Below are 9,831 nucleotides of genomic sequence, written 5' to 3' on the forward strand. Positions count from 1 at the left end.
ATCTCCGGCAACTGACCGCGGGGCTCACACTCCCTCAACCACCGCGCACGCTGGTCACGTTGTGCATCGGCGACGCAGTTGCAGTACGCGAACAAAAGCCACCAGTCAAGGAGTAGGTTCCCGCACTGCTTCCGCCCCATTCCTATTTAGCAATATCGCAGTTCCTCCGAGGACCGGTTTAAACCCTGAACAGCCGGGGGCAGCGGACGAATTACGGCCGTTCACTGCACTTGAGGGGGAATAGGGGCGGGCAATCAACGAAACCTGATCAACGACCCCCTCCCGCCGTCAGATGTACTTACTGGGGCTGCAGGAAGCCGCGCAGTTCTCACGGTGGGAGGGAAAGCAAACCTCAGCGCTACAGTGGAAGTAAACCTGGAGAGGGAGAGTGTGGGATGGTCAGTGCCACGGCCCAAGGTCAATGCTTCTCCAGTCAATGGGGAACAGGGGCCGCCCCACTGTTCCAAAGACTCGCGGAAGCAGCGCAGCCAAGTGAGCGCCCGCGCAAAACCGCCGGAAACTCACCTCTCCGCATAGAGCCCGGGCCGAAACGCGGTCCCTGAAAGTGAAACTGCTGACTACAAACCGCTGATGGTGCGTTGGGAAGCGCAGGTGGGAAGCGGCGCTCACGGGGACCAGGCGGGTTTTGTAGTTGTCACCAACAAACGGGCACCTGCGACAGAGGAACACAGAGTTCAACAGAGAAAGACAGCGAGAGGATCTTCAGCGGGCCTCACACTCACCAATGGCTTCCCCAATCTGACTCACTGTCCCTGCCCCTCACCTGTTCACCAAGAGGTCCCAGCGGAGCCCCGAATAAGGCTCGGGCCCTGAGGTCGCCCAGCAGTCATCGAGAACCAGCACAAGGGTCGGTCGTTGCGGTTCAGCTGTGTGTGTGAGGCAGGAGGCAGAAAAGGGAAACACTCAGACCCAATATGTAGGAGAGAAAGAAGGGAAAAGAAATAAACTGAGAATAAGAAATGATGGGTCCCTTAAATGTGTATATTTTAATGCTAGGAGCATTGTAAGAAAGGTGGATGAGCTTAGAGCCTGGATTGACATCTGGAAGTATGATGTTGTGGCGATCAGTGAAACATGGTTGCAGGAGGGTTGCGATTGGCAATTAAATATTCCAGGATTTCATTGTTTCAGATGTGATAGAATCGGAGGGGCAAGAGGTGGGGGTGTTGCATTGCTTGTCAGGGAGGATATCACAGCAGTGCTGTGGCAGGACAGACTAGAAGGCTCGATTAAGGAGGCTGTTTGGGTGGAACTCAGAAATGAGAAAGGTTTAGCAACACTTATAGGGGTGTATTATAGACCGCCAAATAGGGAACGAGAATTGGAAGAGCAAATATGTAAGGAGATAGCAGATATTAGTAGTAAGCACAGAGTGGTGATTGTGGGTGATTTCAATTTTCCGTATATAGACTGGGAATCACATTCTGTTAAAGGGCTGGATGGTTTGGAGTTTGTAAAATGTGTGCAGGATAGTTTTTTGCAGCAATACGTAGAGGTGCCTACCAGAGAAGGGGCAGTGTTGGACCTCCTGTTAGGAAATGAGATGGGTCAGGTGACGGAGGTATGTGTTGAGGAGCACTTTCGGTCTAGTGATCATAATGCCATTAGTTTCAATATCATTATGGAGAAGGTCAAATCTGGACCAAGGGTTGAGATTTTGGATTGGAGAAAGGCTAATTTTGAGGAGATGAGAAAGGATTTAAAAGGAGTGAAATGGAAATTGTTGTTTTATGAAAAGGATATAATAGAGAAATGGAGGATATTTAAAGGTGAAATTTTGAGAGTATAGAGTCTTTATGTCCCTGTTCGGTGGAAAGGAAAGAATAATAATTTGAAAGAACCGTGGTTTTCCAGGGAAATTGGACACTTGGTTCGGAAAAAGAGGGAGATATACAATAAATATAAGCGGCAGGGAGTAAATGAGGTTTTTGAGGAATATAAAGAATGTAAAAGGAATCTTAAAAAGGAAATTAGAAAAGCGAAAAAAAGATATGAGGCTGCTTTGGCAAGTAATGTAAAAGTAAACCCCAAGGGGTTCTACAGATATGTCAATAGCAAAAGGATAGTGAGGGATAAAATTGGTCCATTAGAGAGTCAGAGTGGACAGCTATGTGCTGAGCCGGAAGAAATGGGGGAGATATTAAACAATTTCTTTTCTTCGGTATTTACCGAGGAGAAGGATATTGAATTATGTGAGGTAAGCGAAACAAGTAGAGTAGTGATGGAAATTAGGAGGATTAAAGAAGAGGAGGTACGGACACTTTTGAAGAATATAAAAGTGGATAAGTCTCCAGGTCCTGATAGGATATTCCCTAGGACATTGAGGGAAGTTAGTGCAGAAATAGCAGGGGCTATGACGGAAATATTTCAAACGTCATTAGAAACAGGGATGGTGCCGGAAGATTGGCGCATTGCGCGTGTTGTGCCTTTGTTTAAAAAAAGGTTCTAAAAGTAAACCTAGCAATTATAGACCTATTAGTTTGACGTCTGTGGTGGGAAAATTAATGGAAAAGATACTTAGGGACAATATATATAATTATTTGGATAATCAAGGCCTGATTAGAAACAGTCAACATGGATTTGTGCCTGGAAGGTCATGTTTGACTAATCTTCTTGAATTTTTTGAAGAGGTTACCAGGGAAATTGATAAGGGCAAGGCTGTGGATGTTGTCTATATGGACTTCAGTAAGGCATTTGACAAGGTTCCACATGGAAGGTTGATTAAGAAGGTTAAATCGTTGGGTATTAATAGTGAGGTTGCAAGATGGATTCAGCAATGGCTGAATGGGAGATACCAGAGGGTAATGGTTGACAATTGTATGTCAGGTTGGAGGCCAGTGTCTAGTGGAGTGCCCCAAGGATCTGTGTTGGGTCCACTGTTGTTTGTCATTTACATTAATGATCTGGATGATGGTGTGGCAAATTGGATAAGTAAATATGCAGATGATACTAAGATAGGTGGAGTAGTTGATAGTGAGGTAGATTTTCAAAGTCTACAGAGAGACTTGGGCCTTTTGGAAGGGTGGGCTGAAAGATGGCAGATGGAGTTTAATGCTGATAAGTGTGAGGTGCTGCATTTTGGTAGGACAAATCAAAATAGGACGCACAGGGTAAATGGTAGGGAATTGAGGAATGCAGTGGAACAGAGGGATCTGGGAATAACTGTGCATTGTTCCCTGAAGGTGGAATCTCATGTGGATAGGGTGGTGAAGAAGACGTTTGGTATGCTTGGCTTTATAAATCAGAGCATCGAGTATAGAAGTTGGGATGCAATGTTGAAATTGTAAAGGGCATTGGTGAGGCCGAATCTGGAGTATGGTGTGCAGTTCTGGTCGCCAAATTATAGGAAGGATGTCGACAAAATGGAGAGGGTACAGAGGAGATTTACTAGAATGTTGCCAAAGACGTACAGGTTTGTAGGTTAATTGGCTGGGTAAATGTAAAAATTGTCCCTAGTGGGTGTAGGATAGTGTTAATGTACGGGGATCACTGGGCGGCACGGACTTGGTGGGCCGAAAAGGCCTGTTTCCGGCTGTATATATATGATGATATGATATGATATGATGATATGATATAGACAACCTTTGACGTTATAATCAAATTTGCATGGTCCTTGGTCATTTAAGGTTCCGTTAACTTTCCTCCTTATCCTCCCTTCTTACAGGACTATAGTGCAACTGAATTCTGAATAACTAGAGATTAATCAACTCCCATGTGGACTTTTACCTAATAATATTCTCTCATTTTGTTTCTCGCTAGCTCCTGCTCATAATGGCTTACCCCAATACGTTACCCCAAGATCCACACTTATCCTTACTCATGACTATCTTAAAGTACGTATGTGCTGACGGTACGGACAATATTATCCACTGAAACACCAGTCATCTGGCCATATTTGTTTCTCCGTACATGGTCCAGTCTGATCCCCCCTCTAGTTGTACTATCCAGATACTGTTTCAGGAAACTTTCTTGGATGCACCAAATAAAATAAATACATTCTACCCCTTCCAGGTCTTTTGTACTGAGCAGGTCTCTTGAATATTGGGGAAGTTACATTTGCCCATAACGCCAACACTGTTGCTTTACTATCTTTCCGTAGTTTGTCTTCAAAGATATTGTCACGATGGGAAGATTGCAGAGAAGATTCACGAGAATGTTGCCGGACGTTAAGGGTCTGAGTTGTACAGAAAGGTTGGGCAGGCTCGGGCATTTTACTTTCGAGAGCAGCAGGAAGAGGGGTGATCAGATAAAGGGTATAAAATCATGAGAGGAATACATAGGGTAGATGCACTGAGTATTTCATCCAGAGTAGTGTATTAGAGAACCAGAGGATGTAGGTTCATGGTGAGAGTGGAAATATTCAGTGGGAATCTGAGGGCCAACCTTTTCACACAGAGGGTGGTATGTATTTGGAGCGAGCTGCCAGGGGACATAGTTGCAGCAGGTACTGTAACAACATTCAAAATACATTGATGCAGGTACATGGCTTAGAAAGATTTAGACGAATATCGGCCAAACATGGGTAGGAGGGACAAGAATACATTTCAAACATTCATCCAGACTTTACGTTCATCTGCTTTACACTCGATATACCTTTGCGTTAAAATAAACACACTTCACCCCATCTACCTCACCATATTGCGTAATTTCTCCCAGTTTGAGAATGAGTGATCATTGCCTCCACCTATCAATCACCCCTTACATTTGCTGACCATCTACTTCGCTTCCCTTCCTCCTGCCTCTCTAGTTTACGCCGCCTCAGTAGTACTAGCAAGAATATTGGTACTCTCTAGTTCAGGCGCAACCCTACCCTATTATAATGGTCATCTTTGGTCCAGAAGATATCCCAATGATCCAACAATTTGAATCCCTGCTCCCACATCCAACGCCTGACAAAAACAATAATCTGTCCTATCTTCCTATTATTACACCCAATACCGCGTGTCTCGGGAATACTCTGGAGATCACTGCCGTTGAGATTCTGCTTTACAAACGTTTTGTTTAACTCCATATGACGTGCATAATGACTTATTGCTTCTCCTCTTCACCCGTGAGAATGTTCTGCAGTCGCTCCTCCAGACCCTCGTAAACGTTCTGCAGTCGCACCGAGATTCCTTCGCATCAGAAAAGCAACACACTATTCTGCTGTCTGGGAGTGCAGACACCCAGTCTGCGGCCACATAACCTACTGCCGTCCCCCTAACAAGTCTCCTATCAGTATTGCTCTGTTGGTCTTCGCCCTTCTATGTTGTGTCTCAGGGCCTGGCATGGTGCCACTGTCTGCTGATGCTACTCGTCGCTGACAGGTCATCGCCCAACAGTTTCCAAAGAGCATGCATGTTTTAGAGGGAAATGGCCACAGGGGATTCCCGCACTCTCTGCTTACTCCTTATCCGGGTGGCAACCCATCTACGTTGTCCCTGCACCATAAATGTAACCATCTCAATATTGTCCCTATTTATGTCGCGCTCCGTCTCACCGGCAGTGCTGAGGTTGTCCGGACGGAACCATAGTTTCCTCACTCGGTCAGTGAGCAGCTGCAGCTGGAGGAACCTCAAACGGCAAAGTGGCTAAAGACATCAGCCTTGTCAAGGAGACTGGTACTGGTTTAGGAGAGAAGAAAAAGAGTCAAGACAAACTACTCTTCTCCCTGCACGGGAACTATATCTAACTGAGACCAAAAGGGTATATTTATATGGATATTTATATGACAATTTAAAAGCATCTTAACCTCCATAAACTATTTGCTTCGAACAGCAACAGTGACAGAGCGATCGAGGCACCATGCTCTCTGGAACGTTCTGCTTGAGCGGATGATACAGGCTGGTACTCTGAAAGAGGTTGGAGCGAAAGGAAAAGCAGACAATTCGTGGATAGTGAATTGGTTTCATGGAGTTAATCCGATCGTGAACGGTCGAAAGTTGTATTTCGCACTGGCCGTGAATATAGATGTAGCTCAGTCATCGGTGCTGAGTCCATCGCTCTCTGCCGTTTAAAAAAACGATTTGGTGATATCTTAATTAACGAGGAAGGTTACCAGAAAATTACTGCATTATATTGATCAGTTCGGCAAGTGGGCTACGGGATTATTATTTTAGTTTAATGCGGGAAAGTGCGAGCTGTTGCATTTTGGTAAGTCAATCTAGCGCAGGCCCTTCACAGTGAATGGCAGCCCCCTGGGGAGTGTTGAAGGATCTAGGACTGCAAGTACATAGTTCGTTGAAAGTGGGAAATGTAGGAAGGAATTGCAGATGCTAGTTTAAACCGAAGATAGACACAAAATGGTGGAGTAACTTAGCGGGAGAGGCAGTATCTCTGGACAGAAGGAATGGGTGACGTTTCGGGTTTGGACCCTGCTTCAGACTAGTCAGGGGAATGGGAAACGAGAGATACTGACAGCGATGTGGAGAGATATAGAACAAATTAATGAAACGTAATGACGATAAAGGAAACGTAATGACGATAAGTTGCAAGATGGATTCAACAATGGCTGAATGGGAGATGCCAGAGGGTAATGGTTGACAACTGTATGTCAGGTTGGAGGCCAGTGTCTAGTGGAGTACCCCAAGGATCTGTGCTGGGTCCACTGTTGTTTGTCATTTACATTAATGATCTGGATGATGGTGTGGCAAATTAGATTAGTAAGTATGCAGATGATACTAAGATAGGTGGTGTAGTTAATAATGAAGTAGATTTTCAAAGTCTACAGAGAGACTTGGGACTTTTGGAAGGGTGGGCTGAACGATGGCAGATGGAGTTTAATGCTGATAAGTGTGAGGTGCTGCATTTTGGTAGGACAAACCAAAATAAGACGTACAGGGTAAATGGTAGGGAATTGAGGAATGCAGTGGAACCGAGGGATCTGGGAATAACTGTGCATTGTTCCCTGAAGGTGGAATCTTATGTGGATAGGGTGGTGAAGAAGACGTTTGGTATGCTTGGCTTTATAAATCAGAGCATCGAATATAGAAGTTGGGATGTAATGTTGAAATTGTACAGGGCATTGGTGAGGCCGAATCTGGAGTATGGTGTGCAGTTCTGGTCGCCAAATTATAGGAAGGATGTCGACAAAATGGAGAGGGTACAGAGGAGATTTACTGGAATGTTGCCTGGGTTTCAGCACTTAAGCTACAGAGAGAGGTTGAACAGGTTGGGTCTTTATTCTTTGGAGCGTAGAAGGTTGAGGGGGGACTTAAAATTTTAAGAGGGACGGACAGAGTTGACGTGGGTAGGCTTTTCCCTTTGAGAGTGGGGAAGATTCCAACAAGGGGACATAACTTCAGAGTTAAGGGACAAACGTTTAGGGGTAACATGAGGGGCAACTTCTTTACTCAGAGGGTGGTGGCTGTGTGGAATGAGCTTCCGGTGGAAGTGGTGGAGGCAGGCTCGATTTTATTATTTAAGAGTAAATTGGATAGGTATATGGATGGGAGGGGATTGGAGGGTTATGGTGTGAGAGTAGGTAGATGAGACTAGGTCAGAGAAAGTGGTCGGTGTGGACTGGTAGGGCCGAACGGGCCTGTTTCCGTGCTGTAATTGTTATATGGTTATGTAAAGGAAACAGGCCATTGTCGGCTGTTTGCTGGGCGAGAACGTGAATTTGGTGCGACTTGAGTAGGGGAGGGATGGACAGAGAGGAAGTGCAAGGGTTACATGAAGTTAGGGAAATCAACATTCATACCACTGGACTGTAAACTTCCCAAGCGAGATATGAGATGCTGTTCTTCCAATTGGCCATTAGCCTCACTGACAAGGGAGGAGGCCGTGGGTATAAAGGTCAGTGTGAGAATGGGAAAGGGAATTAAAGTGTTTGGCATCCGGGAGATCAGGTAGGTAAAGGCGGACCGAGCGAAGGTGTTCAGCTCAATGATCGCCCAGTCTACGTTTCGTCTCGCCGATGTATGATAATCCACATGTTGAACAATGGATAAAGTAGATGAGTTTGGAGGAGGTGCAAGTGAACCTTTGCCTAACCTGAAAGGACCGTCGGTGTGTCTGGACAGAATGGAGGGAGGAGGTATAGTGAATGTAGACCTGCAGCAGAGTGAGAAATGATCCGTCACGAAGGAGCGCGGGACTTTTCCACCCCACCCGAGAACTGAGGACCTGCTGATCTGATTATTAGTCTGAACACGTCACCGTGCCCTGTTAGATGATGCTCAGCGGCAGAGCTGGTCGCTTGCCTCTCTGTTGAAAGAACACTTCCGATGATATTTAGACGAAAGTAATAATTCCAGACCGGCGTCCTTTTGCAATGATTGTTAATGTATCGTTTTCCAATTACTTCCGTTACCTCACGAGGATCTTTATTTGCAACAGGTCCCTCGTTTATACTCATCTCGGTGACATCATACACCAGCCGTCGGTTTCTGATAGAAAGCGGTTTGATGTGTTTAGGGTGATACCATGGGAATAATACCTATCAGGATTAATGGATTTAAACGTACGCATGCCACCGGATGGACGTTTGCTTTTACCCATTGTGTGAAGTGACGTGATATCACTCAAATGAGCCATGTCCTATTTGTGCATCGGGTGAATTAAACGTCTGAGGGAACAGCTTCAAATCGAAGCATTCATCAGTGCTCACCTGAACGACTGATGTGTCGTTCGTCGTTCCCCGTGACGTGACGTGTCGTTTCTCCACTGGCTGGGCATTTGGACTTCTCAGGAGTAATGGAAAACGAATCATTTACAATCACGCATATGGAGTAATTTAGGGAACAATGAAGGAACATGCCGAGACGACTGAATAGCCATCAGGCGGATGAAATACCGTGGAATCGGTAAATCCGGCTGCGGGCCACTTTGATACAAAAGGAAGAGAGATATAAAAGTGTGTAAGATTGAACTGCAGATGCTGGTTTAAACCGAAGATAGACACAAATAACTGGAGTAACTCAGCGGGACAGGCAGCATCTCTGAAGAGAAGGAATGGGTGACGTTTCGGGTCGACACCCTTCTTCAGATATGAAAGTGTTACAATAGCAGAAAATAAGGAAAATTGAACAACTCGGCTGCGCGCCGTTGTACATATTAATGACGGAGAATAACTGGGAATGGACAAAATTTGGGTCGTACGAAACCTCTTTTTAATTTGTACAGAAGGCAGGAACGAATCAGTGTCCACACGTTTTCTTTGCTAACCGTGCGAAAACAATGCAATATCAACCATTTATTCAAGTGTAATTGGAACGCTGCTTAGCATCGTCTGCCGTTTTATCCGTGTACAAACAACAAAGGAGACAACATTTCAAACCCAGACCAACATATGCACCAATTACGATTTCTCACAGCGCTATTATTTTCTAAATCGCGGTGCAGCAAATGATATCAAGAGAGCTGCGATGGCCGAGTGGTTAAGGCGTTGGACTTGAAATCCAATGGGGATTCCCCACGCAGGTTCGAACCCTGCTCGCAGCGACATCATCTTCAGCGCTTGGTGCTGAACGACCGACTACTCCTCACAGTTTTACTTCACTTTCAGGTCTCATGAGGCCTCACCCATTCCTCTCCAGATTCATCGGGACCCCTGTTTGGTTTTGGCGACCTCTGAATTGGGCAGTCGGTTACCTTCGCTGTTCAGGTGATGGGAGCTGAGATAACTGTGCTGTCGGAATATATGTGGCGCAGATTCCCTTCGAGAGCGGAATGAGGCTCAAAATATTCCTAGTGGGGGAACGGACTTTTGCTCTTGGGTTGGTGCCCCTCATCTTATTCAAAATTCGATGATGAAATAAGACGGAAAAATTAAAATAAAACGCTCTACCGGCCGCTGAACCTCGTGAACAAAAGGTAGATTCATCTTGC

At 45.4% G+C, this 9,831-nt stretch overlaps 1 non-coding gene across 1 annotated transcript; it reads left to right on the top strand.

The window, feature by feature from the left end:
• The first annotated feature begins 9,362 nt into the window (after positions 1–9,362).
• Positions 9,363–9,444, top strand: trnas-uga (transfer RNA serine (anticodon UGA)). The gene has a single exon. It is a non-coding gene; the product is annotated as a tRNA-Ser (tRNA).
• The last annotated feature ends 387 nt before the right edge of the window (positions 9,445–9,831 follow it).

This window comes from Rhinoraja longicauda, chromosome 34 (assembly GCF_053455715.1).
Source record: "Rhinoraja longicauda isolate Sanriku21f chromosome 34, sRhiLon1.1, whole genome shotgun sequence".
In the NCBI taxonomy this organism is placed as follows: Eukaryota; Metazoa; Chordata; class Chondrichthyes; order Rajiformes; family Arhynchobatidae; genus Rhinoraja; species Rhinoraja longicauda.